The sequence below is a fragment of the Pristiophorus japonicus genome, chromosome 13 (assembly GCF_044704955.1).
Source record: "Pristiophorus japonicus isolate sPriJap1 chromosome 13, sPriJap1.hap1, whole genome shotgun sequence".
Lineage (NCBI taxonomy): Eukaryota > Metazoa > Chordata > Chondrichthyes > Pristiophoridae > Pristiophorus > Pristiophorus japonicus.
This window is the reverse complement of record NC_091989.1, coordinates 75,836,815-75,863,868: the sequence shown is the minus strand read 5'-3', so window position 1 is coordinate 75,863,868 and position 27,054 is coordinate 75,836,815.

Sequence of the window (27,054 nt, the reverse complement as noted above, 5' to 3'; positions counted from 1 at the left end):
CTGCAGTGCCCTCTGGTGGTACATCATGTGTTATGGTACCAGCAGTAAACATGTAGGATACATGACAGAATCTGTTTCCACACCCGTTCAGGCAGCACGTTGCAGATCATAACAACTCGCTGTATAAAAATCATTTCTCCTCATCTCCCCTCGGGTTCTTTTGCCAATTATCTTAAATCTGTGTCTTCTAGATATCGACCCTCCCGCCACTGGGAACAGTTTCTCCTTATTTACTCAATCAAAGCTCTTCATGATTTTGAACCCCTCTATTAAATCTCCTCTTAACCTTGTCTGCTCTGAGGGGAACAACCCCATCTGCTTCAGTCTCTCCACATCACCGAAGGACAAACTGCTTCATCAAGACTGCCCCTTTGCCACGATGGCTAGAGCATCATGACTAAACACTTCTTTCCTCCTCGACCTCCCTCTCCGCCCCTGCCTCAGCTTATCCGCTGCCGAAGCCCTCATCCATGCCTTGGTTACCTCTAGACTTGTCTATTCCAATGCACTCCTGGCCGGCCTCCACAATCTACCCTACGTAAACTAGAGGTGATCCAAAACTCAGTTGCCCATGTCCTAACTCGCACCAAGTCCCGCTCACCCATCACCCCTGTGCTCGCTGATCTACAGTGGCTCCCGGTTAAGCAACACCTCGATTTCAAAATTTTCATCCTTATTTTCAAATCCATCCATGGCCTCGCCCCTCAACCAGGCCAACATCCCCAGCATTGAAGCACTGACCACACTCGACCAGCTCCTTTGGGCGGGCCACATTGTTCACATGCCTGACACAAGACACCTAAAGCCAAGTGAGTAAGTCATTGGCTGATGGACTGGTGAGTATTTAATCTTTTTCTTTTTCTTTTTCTTTTTCTTTTCTTATCATTAGGTAACCTTTGGCATTGTTGCCAAAGTAAGTTCATTTAAGGGTTAAGTCATGGCAGGAGAGCCCAGACACGTGTCATGTTCCTCCTGTGCTATGTGGGAAATCAGGGACGCTTCCAGTGTCCCTGATTACTATGTGTGCAGGAAGTGTGTCCAGCTACAGCTCCTGACAGACCGCATTGTGCCACTGGAGCTGCGCATGGATTCACTCTGGAGCATCCGCGATGCTGAGGATGTTGTGAATAGCATGTTTAGTGAGTTGGTCACACCACAGGCAAAGATTACACAGGCAGATAGGCAATGGGTGACCAGCAGGAAGAGCAGTGGAAGGAAGGTAGTGCAGGGGTCCCCTGTGGTCATCTCCCTCCAAAACAGATATACCGTTTTGGGGACTGTTGAGGGAGATGGCTCATCAGGGGAAGGCAGTAGCAGCCAAGTTCTTGGCACCATGGGTGGCTCTGCTGCACAGGAGGGCAGGAAAAAGAGTGGGAGAGCTATAGTGGTAGGGGATTCTACTGTAAGGGGAATAGATAGGAGTTTCTGCGGCCGCAATCGAGACTCCAGGATGGTATGTTGCCTCCCTGGTGCAAGGGTCAAGGATGACTTGCAGCGGCTGCAGGACATTCTGGAGGGGGAGGGTGAACAGCCAGTTGTTGTGGTGCATATAGGTACCAAGGATATAGGTAAAAAACGGGATGAGGTCCTACAAGCTGAATTTAAGGAGCGAGGAGTTAAATTAAAAAGTAGGACCTCAAAGGTAGTAATTTCAGGATTGCTACCAGGGCCACGTGCGAGTTAAGATGAATATGTGGCTTGAGGAATGGTGCAAGAGGGAGGGATTCAAATTCCTGGAACATTGGAACCGGTTCTGGGGGAGATGGAACCAGTACAAACCGGACGGTCTGCATCTTGGCAGGACCGGAACCGATGTCCTAGGGGGAGTGTTTGCTGGTGCTGTTGGGGAGGGTTTAAACTAATATGGCAGGGGGATGGGAATCTATGCAAGGAGACAGAGGGAAGTAAAATGGGGGCAGAAGCAAAAGGTCGAAAGGAGATAAGGAAAAGTGGAGGGCAGAGAAATCAAAGGCAAAAATCAAAAAAGGGCCACATTACAACATAATTCTAAAAGGACAAAAAAACAAGCCTGAAGGCTCTGTGTCTCACTGCAAGGAGCATTCGTAATAAGGTGGATGAATTAACTGCGCAGATAGCTGTTAACGGATATGATGTAATTGGGATTACGGAGACATGGCTCCAGGGTAACCAAGGCTGGGAATTCAACATCCAGGGGTATTCAATATTCAGGAAGGATAGACAGAAAGAAAAAGGAGGTGGGGTAGCGTTGCTGGTTAAAGAGGAGATTAACGCAATAGTAAGGAAGGACATTAGCTTGGATGATGTGGAATCTGTATGGGTAAAGCTGCGGAATACCAAAGGGCAGAAAACGCAAGTGGGAGTTGTGTACAGACCACCAAACAGTAGTAGTGAGGTTGGGGATGGCATCAAACAGGAAATTAGGGATGCATGCAATAAAGCTACAGTAGTTATCATGGGTGACTTTAATCTACATATAGATTGAGCTAAACAAAATGGTAGCAATACGGTGGAGGAGGATTTCCTGGAGTGTATGAGGGCTGGTTTTCAAGACCAATATGTCGAGGAACCAACTAGAGTGCTGGCCATCCGAGACTGGGTGATGTGTAATGAGAGAGGACTAATTTGCAATCTTATTGTGTGAGGCCCCTTGGGGAAGAGTGACCATAATATGGTAGAATTCTTTATTAAGGTGGACAGTGACACAGTTAATTCAGAGAATAGGGTCCTGAACTTAAGGAAAGGTAACTTCGATGGTATGAGACGTGAATTAGCTAGAATAGACTGGCGAATGATATGTAAAAGGTTGACAGTTGATAGGCAATGGCAGACATTTAAAGATCACATGGATGAACTTCAACAATTGTACATCCCAGTCTGGCGTAAAAATAAAATGGGGAAAGTGCCTCAGCCGTGGCTAACATGAGAAATTATGGATAGTATTTATTCCAAGGAAGAGGCATATAAATTGGTCAGAAAAAGCAGCAAACCTGAGGACTGGGAGAAATTTAGAATTCAGCAGATGACAAAGGGTTTAATTAGGAGAGGGAAAATAGAGTATGAGAGTAAGCTTGCAGGGAACATAAAAACTGACTGCAAAAGCTTCTATAGATATGTGAAGAGAAAAAGATTAGTGAAGAGAAATGTCCCTTGCAGTCAGAATCAGGTGAATTTATAATGGGGAACAAAGAAATGTCAGACCAATTGAACAAATACTTTGGTTCTGTCTTCACGAAGGAAGACACAAGTAACCTTCCGGAAATACTAGGGGACCGAGGGTCTAGCGAGAAGGAGGAACTGAAGGAAATCCTTATTAGTCAGGAAATTGTGTTAGGGAAATTGATGGGATTGAAGGCCGATAAATCCCCAGGGCCTGATAGTCTGCATCCCAGAGTACTTAAGGAAGTGGCCCTAGAAATAGTGGATGCATTGGTGGTCATGTTCCAACATTCTATAGACTCTGGATCAGTTCCTATGGCTTGGAGAGTAGCTAATGTAACCCCACGTTTTAAAAAGGAGGGAGAGAGAAAACAGGGAATTATAGACCGGTCAGCCTGACATCGATGGTGGGGAAAATGTTGGAATCAATTGTTAAAGATGTAATAGCAGCGCATTTAGAAAGCAGTGACAGGATCGGTCCAAGTCAGCATGGATTTATGAAAGGGTCATGCTTGAATTCTGAGGAAGGACATTCTTGCTATTGAGGGAGTGCAGCGAAGGTTCACCTGACTGATTCCCGGGATGGCAGGACTGACATATGAAGAAAGACCGGATTGACTAGGCTTATATTCAATGGAATTTAGAAGAATGAGAGTGGATCTTCTAGAATTTTTTGAGGATGTAACTAGTAGAGTGGACAAGGGAGAACCAGTGGATGTGGTATCTTTGGAACTTTCAAAAGGCTTATGACAAGGTCCCACACAAGAGATTGTTGTGCAAAATTAAAGCACATGGTATTGGGGGTCATGTATTGACGTGGATAGAGAACTGGTTGGCAGACAGGAAGCAAAGAGTAGGAATAAACGGGTCCTTTTCAGAATGGTAGGCAGTGACTAATGGGGTACTGCAAGGTTCAGTGTTAGGACCCCGGCTATTTACAATATACATGAATGATTTAGACAAAGAAATTGAATGTAATATCTCCAGGTTTAGAGATGACACTAAAAGCTGGGTGGCAGTGTGAGCTGTGAGGAGGATGCTAAGAGGCTGCAGGCTGACTTGGACAGGTTAGGTGAGTGGGAAAATGCAAGGCAGGTGCAGTATATTGTATATAAATGTGAGGTTTTCCACTTTGGTGGCAAAAACAGGAAGGCAGAATATTATCTGAATGGTGGCAGATTAGGAAAAGGGGAGGTGCAACGATACCTGGGTGTCATGGTACATCAGTCATTGAAAGTTGGCATGCAGGTACAGCAGACGGTGAAGAAGGCAAATGGCATGTTGGCCTTCATAGCAAGAGGATTTGAGTATAGGAGCAGGGAGGTCTTACTACAGTTGTACAGGGCCTTGGTGAGGCCACACCTTGAATATTGTGTACAGTTTTGGTCTCCTAATCTGAGGAAGGACATTCTTGCTATTGAGGGAGTGCAGCGAAGCTTCACCTGACTGATTCCCGGGATGGCAGGACTGACATATGAAGAAAGATCGGATCGACTAGGCTTATATTCAATGGAATTTAGAAGAATGAGAGTGGATCTCATAGAAACATATAAAATTCTGATGGGATTGGACAGGTTAGATGCAGGAAGAATGTTCCCGATGTTGGGAAAGTCCAGAACCAGGGGTCACAGTCTAAGGATAAGGGGTAAGCCATTTAGGACCGAGATGAGGTGAAACTTCTTCACTCAGAGAATTGTGAACCTATGGAATTCTCTACCACCGAAGGTTGTTGAGGCCAATTCGTTAGATATATTCAAAAGGGAGTTAGATGTAGCCCTTACAGCTAAAGGGATCAAGTGGTATGGAGAGAAAGCAGGAATGGGGTACTAAAGTTGCATGATCAGCCATGATCATATTGAATGGTGGTGCAGTCTCAAATGGCCGAATGGCCTACTCCTGCATCTATTTTCTATGTTTCTATGTTTGTAAAGCAAGTGCTCTACTCGGAACTCCTACATGGCAAGCGAACCCCAGGTGGGCAGAGGAACCGTTACAAGGACACCCTCAAAGCCTCCTTGATAAAGTGCAACATCCCCACCGACACCTGGGAGTCCCTGGCCAGAGACCACCCTAAGTGGAGGAAGAGCATCCGGGAGGGCGTTGAGCACCTCGAGTCTCATTGCTGAGAGCATGCAGAAAACAAGCGCAGGCAGCGGAAGGAGCATGCGGCAAACCAGACTCCCCTCCCACCCTTTCCTTCAACCACTGTCTGTCCCACCTGTGACAGAAACTGTAATTCCTATATTGGACTGTGCAGTCACCTGAGAACTCACTTTTAGAGTGGAAGCAAGTCTTCCTCGATTCCGAGGGACTGCCTGTGGTAATAATGATGATATGATGAATCTCCTCCAACCTCACAACCACCCCCCCCGAGATGTCTGCGCTCCTCTAATTCTGCCCTCTTGAGCATCCCTGATTATAATCGTTCAACCATCGGTGGCCGTGCCTTCTGTTGCCTCGGCCCGAAGCTCTGGAACTCCCTCCCTAAACCTCTCCGCCTCTCTTTCCTCCTTCAAGATGCTCCTTGAAACATACCTCTTTGACCATTCTATTGCTCACATGTGCTAATTTCTACTTATGCAGCTCGGTGTCAAATTTTTATCACATGATACTCCTGTGAAGTGCCTTGGGATGTTTCACTACATTGAAGGTGCTATATAAATATAAGTTGTTGTTGTTTAACCATCCCCACAGCCATGGAATCTCCTGGGAGAGGCAACAAAGCAGAGAAGAAAACAAAATCATTATCGTAAATCTTCCAACTGAGCTGAGATTAATGAAACTTTAGCTTAACTTTGTTTTTGTTTCCTACCAGATTACAAGATTGAATGTAAGATTGAACAGAGGATGGGAGAGACCTCTTCACACGCCAGGCTGTGAGGTGAGGGGCTGAGGCAGGAACTGTCAAGTTTCCAGATTAGATTGAAGAGGGGGGTGAAGGAGAGGAGGGTGAAGGAGAGGGGGATGAGGGAGAGGGGGATGAGAGAGAGGGGGATGAGGGAGAGGGGGATAAGGGAGAGGGGGATAAGCGAGAGGGGGATAAGGAAGAGGGGGTGAGGGAGAGGGAGAGGGGGATGAAGGAGAGGTGTGTGAAGGAGAGGGGGGGTGAGGGAGAGGGGGGTGAGGGAGAGGGGGATGAAGGAGAGGTGTGTGAAGGAGAGGGGGGTGAGGGAGAGGGGGTGAGGGAGAGGGTGTGAGGGAGAGGGGGGTGAGGGAGAGGGGGATGAAGGAGAGGTGTGTGAAGGAGAGGGGGGTGAGGGAGAGGGGGTGAGGGAGAGGGGGATGAGGGAGAGGGGGGTGAGGGAGAGGGGGTTGAAGGCGAGGGGGGTGAGGGAGAGGGGGTGAGGGAGAGGGGGGTGAGGGAGAGGGGGTGAGGGAGAGGGTTGAGGGAGAGGGGGATGAGGGAGAGGGGGTGAGGGAGAGGGGCTGAGGGAGAGGGTTGAGGGAGAGGGGGATGAGGGAGAGGGGGTGAGGGAGAGTGGGATGAGGGAGGGGGGATGAGGGAGAGGGGGGTGAAGTGATATGGGAACAAGACGGGTAAATGTGATGCGAACTATTTGTTTGTGTGGAGGGTAAATGCTGACACGGGCTGGTTGGGTCAAATGTTGTCATTTCTATATATTTTTGTGTGTAATTTACTGCTACAACTGAGCTGGGTTGTAGTCATATTTTTGTGACTGGAATCCTCCTCTGCTATAGCCATTTGGGGCTGGATTTTTGGCGTTTAGAATTGCGGGCGACAATGACGGCGGGGCTGTCCTGATCCCGCCTGGAAACGGTTGTTGGACAGAAAGCGAGGTTCAGTGATCGGGGGATGCAGGATCAGGCATTACCCACCCTGGGCCTGCTCACCCCAGCTGAAAATCGAGGCGTTAAAAATCCTGTACATTTTGCGCATGTGCAGACGCGTTTGAATCTTCCCGGGCGCAGGCGAAACTTTAGGGTGCGGCGATTTCCTCTGGGCATGCGCAGATGCACCGGCCCACGTCGCTGACCGTGGGAGACATGGCACAGCAGGAGGGAAGACAGAGAGCCCTCCGCTTCTCTGCAGCGGCCGCTGGGGCCCTAGTGCCGGCCATTGAGAGCAGGTGGCCTGCACTGCATCTCCTGGGATGAAGGAGGCCCTTGCCAAGGGTGGTGAGGAGGATTTGGAGGGGGGTAGCGCGGCAGGTGTCAGCGGCAGAACTGCCACCCAATGCCATAAGAAGTTTAATGACCTTACGAGGGTCGCAGGGTGAGTACCCGTTATATTGATGCACCCCTGCCATGGTTGCAAGATCACTGTCTCACACAATGTAAAGTCTATGAGGGAGCTGCCCATTCTCTATGTGTTCCAGACCCTGGTCTGGGTTGTTGAAGCCACCTGAGAGCTGGAGGCTCAGTTCACCAGCCATGCCCTGCTCATTCAGGATTCACGCACCCTCTTGTCCCCTAATCATTGTGACCCCTCCTCACACATCCCTTCCACTGAGGATATGCATTGTCCAAACGTGACCCTGAGCTGCTGTGCTCCCTGGCTCTAACCTCCTCCCAGTTTTTCCACATCCTCCGTCACCAGCCACGCAGATTGTACTGAACACATTTGCACTCCGACACAGTGGCAGCTATTCTACTATGGAAGGCACATGTGGCACAAGAGGAGCTGCACACTTGCTCACCCTTCTTGCTCTTATTGCAGGCCAAGTTATCGCATAATCGCCAGGGGCAGCATTGGACCAGAGGCAGAGAGCTAGGACCTCACCGAGGTGGAGCAGCGAGTGTCGGCCATCACAGGCACCCCAGTTGGCGGGGATGCCACGCCCCCTACGGGTAGTGATGGTGTGTCAATGGCCTTTGCGATTGATGTCAGTTCCTTGACCCCTAATATCAATTGGCCTAGCCCCTTTACATATGCATGTCCAATGCCACCTTCCTCTTATCTCACTGCCCCCTCCCCTGCTGCTAACCACACCTCTGTTGCTTTGTGCTCACAGATGACCAGCCAGAAGTGCAGCAGCCTGCCTGTGAGCCATCGACATCTGGGCAAGGGGAGATGATGAGGGAGGGGGGGGACATTGTGCTCCCTGAGCATAAGACCCCATCAGTTCCACCATATGGGGCGACCACGTCGGGGGAGGAGGGTGATTTTGAGGGGTTTGATGACTCTGAGGCTCCCGGCCCCAGTGGCTTACAGCAGAACCTAGCGGGAGGGGAACTTCGGAGGTCAGCTCCCCGGAGGGTGAGTCAGCCCAGGAGTCCCGCTCAGAGCCAGGCAGACGTGGACCTGGACTTGGTGACTGTGTCCAGGGAGAACATGGAAATGCACCGCGAGCTCATGGGTGCATTGGGTTGGGTCCCGCAGAGCAATGACGCACTTGATGTGAGTGTGGCGGAGGCCGCCTCACACATTGCCCATGTATCTGAGGATTCCAGCGAGCCCACTCTTGGCCGCTCACAGAAACAGACAGACTCCGGCAGTGACAGTGGCGTTCCGAAGTGTGTGGCATGGGTGATGTGGCAGCAGCGATCGCATCGCAGGCACAAGCCATGCTGCAACTTGGTGATGTCATGCGGTCGTTGACTGCTGCCGTACTCTCTGTGTTCCCCACTGTCCAATGGGGAAGCGACAGTGCTGAAGCAGGCCAGAAGGTTGTGGTCACACATCGTGCTCTGATGCTGAGGCCCTGCCCCGGGTGAGTGGCAGTGGTCCCCAGGAAATGGAAGGTGCTGTCCTTCCTCAAGATGCAAGATGGCAGCATTCTGGGTCCCACCACTGAATCTCCGACCTTGCACCTAATGCGGTCCACTCCCGATCCATCAGAGACTGCTGCCGCTGATGCTGAGGTGGGGCAGTCCACAGCTGGGCCTTCCAGACCCAGAGTTGGTCCAGGGCGTCCTCGTAGGCCATCTGTACTGTCTGGCCCTCTAACACAGCAGCCCTCAAGCAGCCTTGCTGTAGGCACTGAGGCCTCATTGAGGAGAAGCAGCAGGCGTGGGAGGGGGAGTAAAGGGTAGGCGGGGACAAAGCTCAGGGCAAGTCCGATTAATGTATTAGAGAATGTTGGGGAGATGCTTTGATTTTTCTTTATGCCGGCTATAAATAGTTGCAGTAAATTGATGCACTTCATTGTTGTTGAGTGCGTTGCAATAATACGTTGTATATTGCATGTTTTTTTTGGGGGGGGGAGTGTTTGTTAGTTTGTTCCAGTAAAATGTGACTTTGATCCCTTGCCATTGGTGTCCTGAGCTCACCGGAGATGTGCCTGTGTGGTGGCACACAGCGTGTCCAGTATTAGCTCCATCCCTCAGCTTCCTCCATTCAAGCGAACCGGTCCATTACGAGCTGGCGACGTGTGAGTGTTGGTCCGGTAGCATCTCCACGGTCCTCGCTGGGGTGGCTATCCAATGGGGACCTCGCCAGGCTCCTCTTCATCATCCTCCTCCTCCTGAGGTGGGCCTGTAATCCCCACTGGCAAGGCCTGGCCCCTCATGATAGCCAAGCTGTGCAACATACAACACACCACAATGAATTCAGATACCTGTTGAGGGGAGTATTGAAGGCTGCCTCCAGAGTGGTCCAGGCATCGGAATCGCTGCTTGAGCACCCCTACCGTCTGTTCAATGATGTTGCGGGTGGCTGCATGGCTCTCACTGTAGTGCTGCTCAGCTTCTGTGATGGGGCTACGAAGGCGGGTCATAAGCCACATGGCCAGGCCGTAACCTTTGTCCCCGATCAGCCAGCTGCTCCCTTCCAGTGGTGTCCAAAACAATTGTGACACATTGCACTCACGCAGGATGAAAGCATCATGTGCGCTCCCTGGATAGCGGGCATTCACTGCGAGGATGTGCTGTGTGTGGTCGCACACCAGCTGCACGTTTAGGGAGTGGTATCCCTTTCGGTTTCGGAATACCTCTGCGTTGTCCAATGGTGCTCGCAAGGCCATGTGTGTGCAGTTAATGGTTCCTTGAACCCTCGGGAATCGCGCAATTCTCCCAAACCCACATGCCCGTTCATTCTGGCTCTTCCTGCTCATTGGGAACCTGATGAAGTCCATTCTGTGGGTGTACAGAGCCTTTGTGACATGGCGAATGCAGCAATGTGCAACGTATCGAGGGGCCGCCCATTTAAAACTGAGATGAGGAGAAATTTCTTCTTTCACAGGGTTGTAAATCTGTGGAATTCGCTGCCTCTGAGAGCTGTGGAAGCTGGGACATTTAATAAATTTAAGACAGAAATAGTTTCTTAAACGATAAGGGGATAAGGGATTATGGGGAACGGGGGGGAAGTGGAGCTGAGTCCATGATCAGATCAGCCATGATCTTATTGAATGGCGGAGCAGGCTCAAGGGGCCTTATGGCCGACTCCTGTTCGTATTTCTTATGTTCTTATGTTCTTATGCAGCATATGTCCCCTGCTGCAGCCTACAAGGAGCCGGAGGCATAGAAGGCCATCGCCAGAGTGACCTTCACTGCGATGGGCAGCGAAGTCCTGGTGCCGATGTGAGGCTGCACGTCTGCCTGTAGGAGATGGCATACCTCTGTCAGCACTTCCTTTCGGAAGGGCAGCTTTCTCACACACTGCTCCTCAGAGAGCTGGAAGTCTGAGCGTTACTGCCTGTAAACCCATGGGGGGTAAACCCTCCTCCCCAGATGTCTTTGGCCTCTCCTCATCCATGGGCCGACTTGGCCAACAGCCCTTGTTGTATCCTGACGCCGCCTGGCAATAGCATGGAATGTTGGCTAACTAGTAATACCCCCATTAAATTCTCTCAGTGAAGATGTAAGGACACTGTAATTGTCATGTATTCCACTGTCATTGTAATCCATGTATAAACTGACCTAAGTGGTACACCGTGAGAACACTGACCACTAGGTGGTGAACTTGTGGGAGACACTCCTAACCTGGACTTCCAGGTATAAAAGGGGAAGCTCCACCCATATTCTCCACTTTAGTGCCAGCTAATAAAGGTTACTGGTCACAGAGTGACCTTCTCTCCAGTATGGGCCTCGTGTGCATTTGTACTGTATAGTAAGGATGTACTATTGGCAATGAGAAACTGGGATTTAAACCACGGGAGCATGGCCACTAGCAGCACAGACGAGAGGTACTGTATCGGTGATGATTGGGACAATTTTATTGAGCGACTACAGCAAAGTTTTGTCACTAAGGAATGGCTGGGACAGGATTCGGCCGACAAACGCAGGGCTCATCTCCTGACGGTTTGTGGATCCAGGACGTACTCCCTGATGAAGGGCCTTCTAGCGCCAGAGAAGCCGGCGGACAAGACTTTTGAATAGCTCAGTAAGTTGATCGGGAAACACTTTAAACCAGCGAGCAGCATGCACATGGCGAGACACAGGTTTTACACGCACCGGCGGCGAGAAGGGCAAAGCGTTCCAGACTTCGTGGCAGACCTCCGGTGACTGGCGAGCCTATGTAAGTTCCCAGATGCATGCAGAGTGGAGATGCTGCGAGACTTTTTTATTGAGGGTATTGGGCACGCTGGGGTTTTCGGGAAACTGATTGAGACCAAAGACTTGACCCTGGAAATGGCGGCTTTGATGGCCCAGACATTTATCTCAGGGGAGGAAGAGACCAGAATGATGTTTGACAAAAATCTTGGTTTAAATGCAGCAAATGGACAGGGAGTCAACATTGTTAACGCGGCACACAGTTCTCCAGGCAGACAGGGGCAATCGGACATGCCCCAGCATGTAGTCGAACCCAAAGGGGGAATTCAACAGAGACAATGGCTAGCTGAACGGCGATTCATGCCATTGCAAGGGACAATGCGGCCAGTAATGGGGCCATCAATACCTGTCAATGGTACGTTTAAGGACAGTTACAGAGACAGTCAGAGACAATCGACTGGTAATGGACCTTTTGTTTCCAACAACGGCTCATGTTGGAGGTATGGAGGCAAACACACAGCCAGAGCTTGCAGGTATCAGCAATATACCTGCAGAAACTGCAACGTCAGCGGTCACTTTGCGCATATGTGCAGGAAGCCTGCAACCAGGTTGATGTACGAGGAGGATGGGCTCGATGTAAGCCCTACGAGGCCAAATGGGCACTGGGGGAAATCGGCGGAAGCTGAAGTTCAGTGAGTTCATGTGGAGCACATTTACAGTTCGTACACCAGGACACCACCGATAATGATAAAAGTGCTCCTCAATGGCATCCCAGTATCAATGGAGCTAGACACGGGGGACAGTCAGTCCCTGATGAGTATCAAACAGTTCGACAAGTTGTGGGCGTCCAAGGGCAGGAGGCCAAAATTATTGCCGATTGACGCACAGCTACGGACATATACAAAGGAGATAATTCCGGTGCTAGGCAGCGCCACGGTAGCCGTGATCCACAAAGATTCGGAGAACAGATTGCCACTCTGGATTGTCCCGGGGGACGGTCCCGCACTGCTGGGGAGGAGTTGGCTGGCTGTCATGAACTGGAAATGGGGCGATGTCAATGCAATTTCTTCTGTGGAGCGAATATCATGCTCACAGGTCCTGGACAAATTTGACTCACTATTTCAACCCAGCATTGGCACTTTCATGGGGACCAAGGTAGTGATTCACATAAACCCGGACGCCAGGTGAGTACACCACAAGGCCAGAGCGGTGCCGTACGTGATGCGGGAAAAGATAGAATGTGAATTGGACCGCCTGTTGAGGGAAGGCATCATCTCACCAGTCAAATTCAGTGACTGGGCGAGCCCGATTGAGCCGGTGCTCAAGGCGGATGGGTCGGTCAGGATATATGACGATTACAAGGCCATCATCAATTGGGTGTCACTCCAAGACCAATACCCGCTACCGAGAGCGGAGGACCTCTTTGCGACGCTATCCGGTGGCAAACTTTTTTCAAAATTGGATCTGACCTCAGCTTACATGACCCAGGAGCTGGCAAGTGAGTCGAAGAAGCTGACCACCATCACGACACACAAGGGGTTGTTTGAGTACAAGCGATGTCCATTCGGGATTCGCTCGGCCGCCGCGATCTTCCAGCGAAATATGGAAAGTCTTCTCAAGTCGATTCCAAGGACGGTGGTTTTTCAAGATGACATCCTCATCACGGGTTGTGATACTGAAGAACACCTCCACAACCTGGAGGAGGTGCTACACAGACTGGACCGGGTAGGTCTGCGACTGAAAAAGGCGAAGTGAGTCTTCCTAGCTCCAGAGGTAGAATTCCTGGGGATGAGTGTAGCAGCAGACGGGATTAGACCAACAGCGTCCAAAATGGAAGCAATCCAGAGAGCACCCAGACCCCGTAACACGACGGAGCTGCGTTCGTTCCTGGGGCTCCTGAACTATTTTGGTAACTTTCTTCCCAAATTGAGCACGCTGTTAGAGCCACTACACGTGCTCCTATGCAAAGGTCATGAATGGGTCTGGGGGGACAGCCAGGAAAAGGCTTTTGATAGAGCAGGCAACTTGTTATGCTCCAAAAATCTGTTAACGCCAAATGACCCATGTAAGAAACTTGTTTTAATGTGCGATGCGTCATCCTATGGGGTCGGGTGTGTGTTGCAGCATGTTAATGCCAAGGGTCAGTTACAGCCGGTAGCTTATGCCTCCAGAAGTCTGTCCCAGGCAGAAAGGGGCTCCGGGATGATAGAAAAGGAAGTGCTTGCATGTGTACATGCAGTAAAAAAAATGCACCAGTACCTGTTTGGCAGGAAATTTGAGCTGGGGACGGATCATAAACCCCTAACGTCCCTTTTGGCCGACAACAAGGGCATAAATGCGAATGCATCAGCCCACATACAGAGGTGGGCACTCACGTTAGCCGCCTATGACTATACAATTCAGCACAGACCGGGCACTGAAAACTGCGCCGATGCACTCAGCAGGCTCTCACTAGCCACCACCGAGGGGGCAACCGAGCATGCTGCTGAGATGGTCATGGCTGTTGAAGCTATCGAAAGCGAAGACTCACCCGTGACATTAATGATTTAGACGAGGGGATTAAATGTAGTATCTCCAAATTTGCGGATGACACTAAGTTGGGTGGCAGTGTGAGCTGCGAGGAGGATGCTATGAGGCTGCAGAGTGACTTGGATAGGTTAGGTGAGTGGGCAAATGCATGGCAGATGAAGTATAATGTGGATAAATGTGAGATTATCCACTTTGCTGGTAAAAACAGAGAGACAGACTATTATCTGAATGGTGACAGATTAGGAAAAGGGGAGGTGCAACGAGACCTGGGTGTCATAGTACATCAGTCATTGAAGGTTGGCATGCAGGTATAGCAGACGGTTAAGAAAGCAAATGGCATGTTGGGCTTCATAGTGAGGGGATTTGAGTACAGGGGCAGGGAGGTGTTACTACAGTTGTACAGGGCCTTGGTGAGGCCACACCTGGAGTATTGTGTACAGTTTTGGTCTCCTAACTTGAGGAAGGACATTCTTGCTATTGGGGGAGTGCAGCGAAGGTTACCAGACTGATTTTCGGGACGGCGGAACTGACATATCAAGAAAGACTGGATCAACTGGGCTTGTATTCACTGGAGTTCCGAAGAATGAGAGGGGATCTCATCGAAACGTTTAAAGTTCTGATGGGTTTAGACAGGTTAGATGCAGGAAGAATGTTCCCAATGTTAGGGAAGTCCAGAACCAGTGGTCACAGTCTAAGGATAAGGGGTAAGCCATTTAGGACCGAGATGAGGAGAAACTTCTTCACCCAGAACCTGTGGAATTCTCTACCACAGAAAGTTGTTGAGGCCAATTCACTAAATATATTCAAAAAGGAGTTAGATGTAGTCCTTACTACTAGGGGGATCAAGGAGTATGGCGAGAAAGCAGGAATGGGGTACTGAAGTTGCATGTTCAGCCTTGAACTCATTGAATGGCGGTGCAGGCTCGAAGGGCCAAATGGCCTACTCCTGCACCTATTTTCTATGTTTCTATCAAAGTCTGGACGAATAGAGACCCGCTACTGTCTTTAGTCAGAAATGTATCCTGAATGGGGACTGGGCAGCCACATACGGGGCATGCCCTGAGGAATTTAAACCATTTCACAGGCGCAAGAATGAACTCTCGATTCAGGCCGATTGCCTACTATGGGGAAACCGAGTAGTCATGCCCCAGATGGGCAGAGAAGCATTCATCTGAGAACTCCACAATGAGCACCCGGGCATTGTCACGATGAAGGCAATTGCCAGGTCACACGTTTGGTGGCCAGGGATAGATGCAGACCTGGAACTTTGTGTTCGCAGATGCAACACGTGTGCCCAGCTGGGCAATGCCCCCAGGGAAGCCCCCCCAGCCCCTGGTCCTGGCCCGCCAAGCCATGGTCACGCATCCATGTGGACTACGCAGGTCCTTTCATGGGAAAAATGTTTTTGGTTGTAGTAGACGCCTACTCCAAATGGATCGAGTGTGACATTCTCAATTCAAGCACATCCTCTGCCACGGTCGAAAGTCTACAGGCAATGTTCGCTGCCCATGGTCTACCGGATGTCTTGGTCAGCGACCATGTCCCATGCTTTACAAGCATTGAATTCCAGGACTTCATGGCAGGAAATGCCAGAACGGCACCGTTCAAGCCGGCCTCAAACAGCCAGGCGGAACGAGCAGTGCAGATAATCAAACAGGGGATGCTCAGAATCCAAGAGGGTTCTTACAAAGCCGCTTATCATGCCTCCTGTTGGCCAATAGACCCTGACCACACTCGCTCACAGGGGTTCCACCCGCAGAGCTGCTAATGGAAAGGATGCTCAAAACCAGGTTACCCCTCATACACCCCACCATGAAAGAAATTGTTGAGAGCAGGGCGCCGGTCACAATGTGACTACCATGACGGGAATGTGAGGGCGCAATGTATTGATGTCAATGACCCTGTCTTTGTCCTCAACTACACTGCAGGGCCCAAATGGCTCTGCCAAAGAGGGCAATAAGATTCTGGTCGTTAAACTTACCAATGGACAAATCTGCTGCAAACACGTGGATCAAACAAAAAGGAGGTTCAGCAACCCCATAGAAGAAGCAGAGGAAGAACACGATGTAAAGTTCACTCCACCACAGGTGACCGAACACCGGAACCAAGTGGAGGAGAGCCCAGTCACTGTAGGCAGTCCAGACAGGCATGAGGCACCGCAAACAGTAGACACTCAGGCCAGCGCCCAACAACCGGAGCCCCAACTCAGGCGCTCTGCAAGGGAGCGTAAACCACCAGAGAGATCCAACCTGTGATCCCAATAAGACTTTCGGGGGGAGGTGATGTCATGTATTCTACTGTCATTGTAACCCATGTATAAGCTGACCTAAGTTGTACACCGTGAGAACACTGACCACTAGGTGGTGAATTTGTGAGAGACACTCCTAACCTGGACCTTCAGGTATAAAAGGGGAAGCTCCACCCATCTTCTCCACTTCAGTGCTCGCTAATAAAGGTTACTGGTCACAGAGTGACCTTCTCTCTAGTATGGGCCTCGTGTACATTTGTACTGTATAGTAAGGATGTATTAGTAATGGCAGATAAAACTGTCGCTTTAAAGTCAGAGCTTCACGCAGCGTGCTGTGTGCAACTGTTGCAGTCAATGTGACCTGCGATGTTGGAGTCTCCTCCCTCAATTTAAACACATAGCAAATACCGCCTGCTCGACTGTGGGACCGCCTGGTTTTTTAGATGTTTCCTGGGGCGGGCGTTTAATGAGGCGTTAGGGCCGAATGTTCCATCCGGGCGTAAGCGGAGTGTTGCACGGTGATTGACGACATGATCTCAGTGAAACTAGATGGCGAGGCATTACGTTTTTGCACCACCACAAACCATGAGCCGAATTGTCAACCGGGGGGTAAAACTGGCCACCTGCCGTCACACCTTCAGACACGTTTACCACCCCTCAGGAGCGCTAACAGAGACACAAGGGAGACGAAAATCCAGTCCCTCCAGTGTTTTATTGAGAAGCTATGTTCTGACAATTAATGCACCACTGCAGCTTTCCTAACCTGTTACTTTGTTTACAGTTGTACTTTCTGTCTGTTGTGTTGTGAATAAATCCCCACCCTGCAACAGAAACCTACTGCCGAGATTTATACATTTCTGTAAAAGAAATTCTAACACATCCTAAGGACATCACAAAGTACTGTGGGAGTTTTGAAGTATCGCCATTTATGTTCCATAGGCAAATGCCAATTTGTGCATCAGTTGGCACAGGGATTGTAAATCGATTGTCAGCCGTGACTCATTGGTAAGGCACCCGTACATGTTTAAGACAGTGTTTAGTTTTGACAACGCGTAGGATGTAGCTTAAAGTTACAACAGTGGATGTTTCTGAAAGAGCTTTACCTTAATAGGTCAGGCTTAAGGTAGAATTTATTTCTCTTTGCACCATTTATTGTAGAGTTCGGTTTCCAAACTGGGATCTGTGGACACACTGAGCATCTCCAAAGAGGTCCTGAGTCAGGACCACCAAAGGTATGGGCAGGGAGGGAGCCTAGTGATGGCAGAGTGGGAGGTGGAGCAGTGAGGGGAGTCTGCACCAAGGCAGAGTGGGACGCAGCAAGAAGCCCATGCTGGACTTGGCTACGTGTTTAAGTGGACACGCCATGGTTCAGGGAGACCATCGACCCTCACACCATGTGGCTGTATTTCCTCGTGACACCGATGGGAGTGTGGCGGAATGGTTCGGATAAATGCCGAGACATGTAGAGATTCCAACCTCGATTTGGAAATCCCAGCTGGATCCGCCTTGTGAGGGGCAGGAACATCCTTGTAGTGCGAGCCACGTGAGTGGGGCAGAGCTGGGAGTCCCTACCTTGGAGCTTCCTGCTCCCCTGGTCCTTACCAGACTGAAGGCTGGCAGATCGAGAGCGATGAAGTGTATTGGCTCCCACATTGGGGAGGTCTAGGCTGGGGACCTGGTGTGGACCCCTGAAGATGGGGAAAGCAACTAAAGTGCCGGGCTGTGTGCGCTCCGAGAGAGGCCTGCGGGGGGGGGGGGGGGGGCGACTTTGATAAAACACACAAAAACATTCCCAAAACATCGCCCACGCCACCACAACATAAATCGCTGAAAAAAATCGCACTTACCTTCGGAGTACTTTACTGTTCTCATCGCCACCGCGTGGCTGGTCCGCACTGATTTCCCAGGGGGCATTGCGGGCGCACTTCCTGGCGGACCAATCGGGCAAAAGTCCAAACTCTTGCTGATGTCACAGTGAGAGGCGTTGCACACCCAGCGTGACTCTTCCCGATGGTGCTGCTCTGTGTCGGCGCAAAACCCGCCCCGAGGATCGCGGCGGGGTGCTGGATCACCGGCGCCTTTCTCACTGCTCCAGGGCCAAACCCGCAGCGCAACGCACTGGGAAATGCAGCCCTTGGGGTTTTTAAAAACATGAATCGGCCTTTATTGATCATCTGAGGCTCTGCGGAACTGTTGGAGCGGATTTTTGGACATATACTTGACTAGTATACGGGACCAAACATTTGTTTTATTTTCCCCTTTAGTGAATTTTGTAAGGGACAATACTGATGCATTATGCTTTATATAAAAAAAAACAGTTAGACTTCAAGGTATGCTGGCCTTGAGTTATGGAGATAGGAAAGTGAGATAATGAACACTGGAGAGTTAAGTGCTGGGTATGTTTGTTTATACCGGTGCCAAAAGCCTGCACTTGTTTATACTGCCCTGTCACAATGCAGGATGGTTTATATCAAAAGCTTAGCCTTCGATAGTAAAAGCTTTGTAGTGCTAAAGCATGTGATGTAAAGTGACGTAATTTGTAAGATAAAAGAACCTCACTGGAGATACCAATTTGAGAAGTGGTTCAGAGACAGGGGTCTCTAATACTTCTCCCAAAGCTTTGTCTCCGATTTAATAAACCTCTCTTTATATATTATACAGTCTCGGAAATATTTTTCCACAACAAAATGGCGTCACGGGAACAGGATACTGTCCGATCAGACGTGATCACTTAAGACAGTATCTGGAATCTGGTGTTAGAGACTGAAAAGAGAGGTGTACGGGCACGACGGGATAGTGTATAAGATACGAGTAAGTAGATAGCGGGAAGAGGCTGACTAACCAGTTTGAGTTGTCCCTTTAGTAAATAAGGTCGGTGCGGAAGGGAACTGATCACTCCAACCTAGAGCCGAAAACTCTGGTGGTAAGGAAACACGCTAGCTTTGTTGCGAAGACAAAGGGTCTCCACAGAGTAGTCGTGGCCGTGAGTATTACAGAAACAAAGGGAAACGTCCGAGACTGGCGAACATGGAAGGTAAGGAAGGGAATGTAAAACGCGGGCTGCCCGGGTCATTAATTAATTCCTATCATTAATTGTAACTTGCGTAATTAAGTAATGCCATAAAAAAGCTGATAGTGACTATCTTAAGTGACATATAGATCCAGACATAAGCTTTGTTGAATGAAGAGAGACTTTTGTGAGTGTCTATTTTGAATGAAGAGAGTACTCGAGTGATTTTGACTGTGGAATGAATGAAAGCCTGTTTTAAGAAGGTGTGGAGTTGCCTGCCTGTTTTAGCTCCACCCACTTTTTCCAAACAGAGTGAAATGTTTTTTTAACCCTTCGTAGTGTTGTCCTGTATGTGGGAAGTTTAAGAAACTGTGAACCTTATGGTATTACATTTTAAGTTAGAAACGAAGGTGTGAATATATTTGGATGATAAGTTACGGAGCTAGGAAATGCACAAAGGATAGGTTTGTTGAGTAAAAGATAAAAAATACATGGTCCCGGTAGTAAAAAAAAGAGAATTTATTTGACACGCTCACTTACTTGTCGAAAGAAAACATGCAATTGGATTGAAAGACATAAATTTAGTCTAGGAATGAGATAAAGAATGCCTTTTAAAACGCTCCCATTTTCCTTTGTGTAAAACCTTGACACGAAAGCTTCTAGCTCAGTAAAAAAAGAGTTTTAAATTTAGAAATACCTTCAGGGATCAGGTCAAACTCCTGGGCGAGTGGTGAGCTATCTGTGAAGGTGTAAAAGGGACTTTTGAAAAAGGCTAAAACAGTAAGCTTTAGCAGTTTAGAAAAGAAAAAGATAAAGCAGGAAAAGGTCTCTGCCACGGGAACAGGAGGAGGGCAGAAAAGGGGGACTTGCCATAATTGTGGGAAACCGGGCCATTTTGCCAGGGAATGCAAAGGGAAAGGCAGTGAAAAGCAATGTACGTATTGTGGTAAGAAAGGGCACCTGGAAGCGACATGCTACGGTAAAAATGGCTATCCTAATAAGGCAAGGACCCTGTCAGAACAGGAATACCAGAAGTGTCAGGCGTACAAAGCCACCCGGTGATGTCCGGCGGCCCCTGTACAAAGTAAAAAGGAGGGAAGGATATATGTGTCTGCACTAGTAGGGGGCCGACAGTGTGAGATGCTAGTGGACACGGGAGCCTCAATACCCATTACCAATATGCCCCTTCCCGTCACCGACAAGAAGGCTCTGATAAACGGGATAGATGGACGGCCCACACTGGCCTACCTGAGCACCACCCAATTGGTGGAAATTGATAACTTATATATACCCATGAGATTTTACGTATGCAAGAATCGTGAGGGAACAATATTGGGCGGTAAAAATTAAGCGAGCCTGTGGTGATGACTGGAAACATCATTCTCCACACTAAACACACATTGGTAGAAATGTTAAACACAGGAAAACTGAGAACCGTATCTAATATGAGACGGGCAAAGTGGGAAGCAGTCCTCTTAACAACCAACAAAGCGGTAACCATAATTAGGGATGTCGGAAACAACCCCGCAGAAGGTATGATGGGTGAAGGGGAACCCCACTTTTGCGAAGAGGTAGGTGAGGATATAGAAGAGGATAGAATAAAAGACGCCCCCCTTCAAACCGCAGAACAAACCTTGTTTGTGGACGGCTCACGAAAATACGTGGAGTGACTACCTCGTACCGGATGGGCCGTAGTTAACCAGGATTTAGAGACAGTTGAATCAGGGCCAATTAATGGGGGGTCGTCAGCTCAAGTGGCAGAACTGGTAGCCCTTACCCGGGCACTGGAATTATCAGAAAATAAGATTGTTAATATCTATACTGACAGTAGATATGCATTCGGGGTAGTACACGATTATATGACAGCATGGGGGAGAAGGGGTGTTTGCGATGGATAAAGACATAACTTACTAAATACCAGTTGATATCAGCTGTGAAAAAGATATTGGTTTAATTGGAAAAAAAAAAGAATTTGAAGAGCTAAAAAACACTCTCCATTGATAATGACTTTAAATGATTAAAATTAAGTCAGTGCCGCTGGGGCCTGAGACGAACAGATAAGTATTGAGAAACTACACCAGGACACTTCTGAGGAGGAAATAGGTATGTGGACAAAGCAGGGCGCAACGCAAGGGAAGGATAACGTTTGGAGACGAAACGACAAGGTAATGGCGCCTGAATGCATACAGAATACCTTATTGGAGTTGCATCATGGCCTGTCTCATTCAGGATGAGAGGCCATGACTGGGAGTCTTGGGAGAGATTGGTGGTGGAAAGGGATGGGGAGAGATATTGCCAAATATTGCCATCGATGCGTTACGTGCGCACAATATAATCCAGGCAGCCCCATTAAAATTAAAATGGGACACCAGCCCCGTCCACGGGGGCCATGGGAACACGTACAAATTGATTTCACAGGTCCTTTGCCCCCATCCCATGGAACAAGATATTGCCTAGTGATTATAGATCAATTTACCCGGTGGGTGGAAGCTTTCCCCACACGTGATTGCACTGCCTCAACAGTGGCAAAGATATTGACCGAGCAGGTGGTTCCCCGATGGGGAGTGCCTCTTCAAATAGATTCCGACCAAGGCACCCACTTCACCGGGAAAATTGTAAAAACAATATGCCAGCTGATGGGCATAAAACAAAAATTCCACATCCCCAACACCCGCAGAGTTCTGGAATGGTAGAGCGCATGAACCGTACCCTTAAGAACGCCCTGGCAAAGGCCATGAAAGCATCAGGAAAAACGTGGACAGAAGTATTACCCATTATATTGATGAAGTTAAGAGCCACGACAAACCGGACAACCGGATTAACCCCTTATGAACTAATGACAGGAAGGGCGATGCAATTACCAGAGAACATCATAACAGGAGGGGTCTGATGTAGGCCCATTAAAAGACAAAATAAAATGGTATGTTTTGGAACTAAGTACTCAATTAAAAGGGATGCATAAATTAGTTAGGGACAATCAGGAAGAAAGAGACGCGGAAGCAGAGCTTACAAAGCTCCCTGAAGTCCCGTTGGCGGGAAGTCGCGTTATGGTAAGGGTCCTCCCGGGAAAACCGGGGTTTGCCCCAAAAATGGATAGGACCGTATGAGGTTATAATCAGCAAGGACACTTGTGCCTGCATCGATGTTAAAGGGAACGGACAATGGAAGCATCTTAAGGTTTTTGAACCAGCCGTTTAGCACACGTATTAGTTGTTGTTGTTTGTCTATTTACAGATTGACAGCGAGAGATTCTTCAAGCAAGCCATACGGCCATTTTGCCTTTGACTATTTGTTAAATATAGCGTAATAAGATGATGAAACTATATATTGCGATCGGTGCGATTATCATAGTTCGTGTTAGGTCCGGCCTGCTAGCTAGACCGAAACGAGAGTTACATGTGAATACCTTTTTGTACATGTCTTATGTTTATGCGCAAATTGAGAACTTTTCTAGTTGCTGGGTATGTTCGCACATCCCCATACATAGCAAAGGAGGCATCCCTTTGAGGTCAATCTCCCTTAACATTTCGGAAGTAGCGGAGTGGGTAATGCGACAAAATGGTACAGGGGAAGTAAATGATACTTGGAACCAGAGTGGAAAAAAAAATGTGGAGATCGGGGGGTTACCTTTTGGATGCATTGACGGATGGTACCAGCCGGAATACAATAGGTCGGTACGACCCCGTTCCTGGTTTTGACCAACACCTCAGGAGTTGGAAGGCCCACCGCTGACATTTGTTTCACTAGAAACCTGACCGGTGAGGAAACAGGTTTTGTAGCAGGATACTTTAACCTCACCAGGTGGAACATAATAGCCAGCGAAACAACAAACCAGGGGTTCTTTGAAATAGAGGGTTTGAAAAATCAGAAAAGTAGCCAGGACTGGGACCCTAAGATTAGGAGGCGACGGGGGCTGAGAGAGAGATTGGGATCGAATCTAACAGCACACAATGGCACTTATTTTGTGTGCAGGCACAAGGCCTACCCTGGTTGCCTCAGAACTGGAGGGGGTCCTGTTATTTGGGATATGTGGTCCCCTTTTGTCAGACGGGTACGTACTTTAGCAGAAGTACAGACACCAGGTCGACTAAGACGAGATCTTATCCCGGTAGAGAGGCTATTTGGGGTCATGATGCTCCCATTCGGGATAGGACGCACCATGGATGAATTACGTAACCTAGAGAGGGTACTGGAACAGATAGTTAACGACACTGCTGAAGCAATAGAGGGCATAACGGCTGAAATGGTAGCCATACGCACAATGGTACTCCAGAACCGAATGACCCTAGATACCAGCACATGTGCCTTAATTGGAGCTGAATGTTGCACTTACATTCCCGATAATTCAGAAAACATAACCAACCTCGCTGATCACATAAGAAGGGAGGTAAAGAAGTTATCCATAACAGCAGGAGGATCTGGCTGGTTTGAATGGCTGTTAGGGGGATCCTGGGGGTCCTATCTTATGCATGGAGTAATTATTCTCGTTGTAATAATAATTATTTGCTGTCTGATTATCGGGTGTTTTAATATCTGCTGTAAAGTTATGATGGTTCGACTGATGCCAGTAGCCAGTGTAATCACCGAAGAAGAAGCACACCTGATGGAAATACCTGAAGACACCAAGGATGAAGAAACAGACGATGATGACACCGACCACTATCTTTGAAGGGTAGCCTAGAGCTACAGGCAAGGTGGACATACAGAATATCAGGGAAGTAACATACCCCAAAGGACGAATATATGACATCATGCTACTATCATTGTGGTCATCTGGATTTCGTGAACATCCTCCAGGACCAAAAGGGGGAATATTGTTGGAGCGGATTTTTGGACATATACTTGACTAGTATACGGGACCAAACATTTGTTTTATTTTCCCCTTTAATGAATTTTGTAAGGGACAATACTGATGCATTATGCTTTATATAAAAAAAACAGTTAGACTTCAAGGTATGCTGGCCTTGAGTTATAGAGATAGGAAAGTGAGATAATGAACACTGGAGAGTTAAGTGCTGGGTATGTTTGTTTATACCGGTGCCAAAAGCCTGCACTTGTTTATACTGCCCTGTCACAATGCAGGATGGTTTATATCAAAAGCTTAGCCTTCGATAGTAAAAGCTTTGTAGTGCTAAAGCATGTGATGTAAAATGACGTAATTTGTAAGATAAAACAACCTCACTGGAGATACCAATTTGAGAAGTGGTTCAGAGACAGGGGTCTCTAATACTTCTCCCAAAGCTTTGTCTCCGATTTAATAAACCTCTCTTTATATATTATACAGTTTCGGAAATATTTTTCCACAACAGGAACTAAGCAGCAAAGGGAAGATTTTGGACTGGTAAACGGAGCTGTGAAAATCCTCTCCATGTTGCAATGCTTCTGACTGGCCCGCAATGTAAATCCTGCAGGATTCGTTGGTGTAGCTGTCCCCTCTCCCCTTCACCATCGGGCGGTGACCTGCTGCCCAGTGTCCAAGCCGCCCAATTCTCACAACCATTGACAGTGATAGACGCAAGAACCAAGGGAGCTCTGTGTAATGGGCAGGAGAGGGAGTCGCTCCCTCGGGTCAGTGCCCAGACACAGCAGCAGAGAAAGTCCCTCCTTCTGCAGGGACGGGACCGTCACAAATGACTCAATCGTCTCCTTGACATCAGAGGGCTGTTAGGGGTCAGGGAAGAAGTCCGGAGTATTGTTGGGGGGTCGGGAGTGCTGTAAGGTGGGTGGGGGTGGAGTCGGGCCGCGGGGAGACTGGCCGGGCTGGAGGCTGGGGGGGAGATCGGGTGGATTGGAGGCTGGGCTGGGGGGGGGGGAGATCGATCGGGCTGTAGGCTGGAATCAGGGTGGGGGGGGGGGCGGGTGGAGAGAAGGGGAGATCGGCCGGGCTGGAGGTTAGATTTAGAGTCGGGGCCACCTTCTTTAATTCGGTGCATTTAACGTTGGTTTTCCCGAAGGCGATCAGCATTGGCACCTGCTGCCTCAGGTACAAGCCTGCAAGGGGGGAGCAGAAGCAGCCGTTATGACCCTGATTTGCATACGTTAATGGTCGAACACCGGCTTCTGATGTGGGTAAAGGACGGCCTCTCGTTTGGCCTTTACTAAGATGGCGTCTGGTGCAGCCTGCTCCACTCCCACTCCGACCTCCCCATCCTCGGCCTCCTACACTGTTCCAACGAAGCTCAACACAAGCTCGAGGAACAGCAGCTCATCTTTCGTTTAGGCACTTTACAGCCTTCTGGACTCAACATCCAGTTCAACAATTTCAGAGCTTAACCTCTGTCCCCATTTTTTCGGCAGCAGTTTCTGGCAATGCTTATATTGTTGTCATTTACAGCTCCTCGAGGCCCATTTTTTGTTACCTTACTTGTCCCACTACTACCTACTTTGGCCTTGCAGCATTATCGTTTTTTTTTCTCTCCTGCCGTCCACCCTATCACAGACCTTCCCTCTTGTTCTTTCCTCCCTGCCCTTTCCCTGCCTCTGTAATTGCTTAAAACCTGTTACATCTCGAACCTTTTCCAATTCTGATGAAAGGTCACCCACCTGAAATACTAGTTCTGTTTCTCTCTCCACAGATGCTGCCTGACCTGTGGAGTATTTCAGCATTTTGTGCCTAAACCCCATTACTACAGATTGGAGTGCAGCGGCCAGTGTAAATGAGGCGAGATGATTTCATTACCTTTTACTCACAGCAGCAGCACATGAGGATCAGCAATGATTGGTTTCTGTCAGACATTTGCTGCTATTGTTTCTTATATTTATGTGAATTTTATGTTCATAAAATTGTACTTGGAAAACAAACAAACCATGAGTCCCGTTGGTAATAAAATCGCTCTCCCAATTTCCTCGAGCCGAGGCCAATATCATGGCTGTCAGCGAGGATGGGGACATTCCCCGGCCAGTGGGGAGCTGGGATTGGCCCAGGAAGCTGTGGGAACGCGGCTGATTGGACAACACGTGTCAGACTGCAGATTTACAGGGCTCGGGGGCTCCGTTAAAGGTTCTTCTGGTACGTCCTAGTGAGGTGATTGTGTGTCTGAACTAGACAGCAGTGCGCAATGCAATCAGATACTTCAATACACCGTGTAAGCCACCCCATCCAAAATAAACGGGAGGAATTTTAACCTCAAATAACGGACGGGTTGGGTCGGGTGGGAGGTTAAAGAGTTAACAATTGTATCCCGCCTCCAACTCGCCTACTTCCGGTTTTAACAGAGAACAGACGGGGGCCGGGCGACCAATCCGCTCGCAGTGGCGAGTTGGCAGTTTAAATATTATAATGAGGCAGCGTGCCTCATTTTGAAGCTCCATTTTAAATGTAACTCTGGATGGTCAGGTTTCCCGAGCCTCTGGGAACCCGGCAGCTCAAGGAAGGCGAGGACTGCTGGATCCAGAGGGGGTCAGGGCCTTTCCAGTTACCTGTTGGATCCAGTGTCCCTCGTTCGCTCCCCCCCCCCCCCCCAATCCCCGATCCTTCCGAACTCCTCCCGATTTCCTCCCCCCTCCCAGCCTCTGATTCCCCTCCGTCAGCCTCCGATCTCACCCACCCCGGCCTCTGCACCCACCCCCCCAGCCTCCGATCCGCCTCCGTCAGCCTCCGATCTCCCCCACCCTCAGCCTCCGATCCCACACCCCCCAGCCTCTGATCTTCCCCCCCCCCACCGCCCCGAGTCCTTTGATATCTCTCGACCTCCAATCCCACCCTGGCCCGATCGCTGTCCCCTACCATGATCCCCCC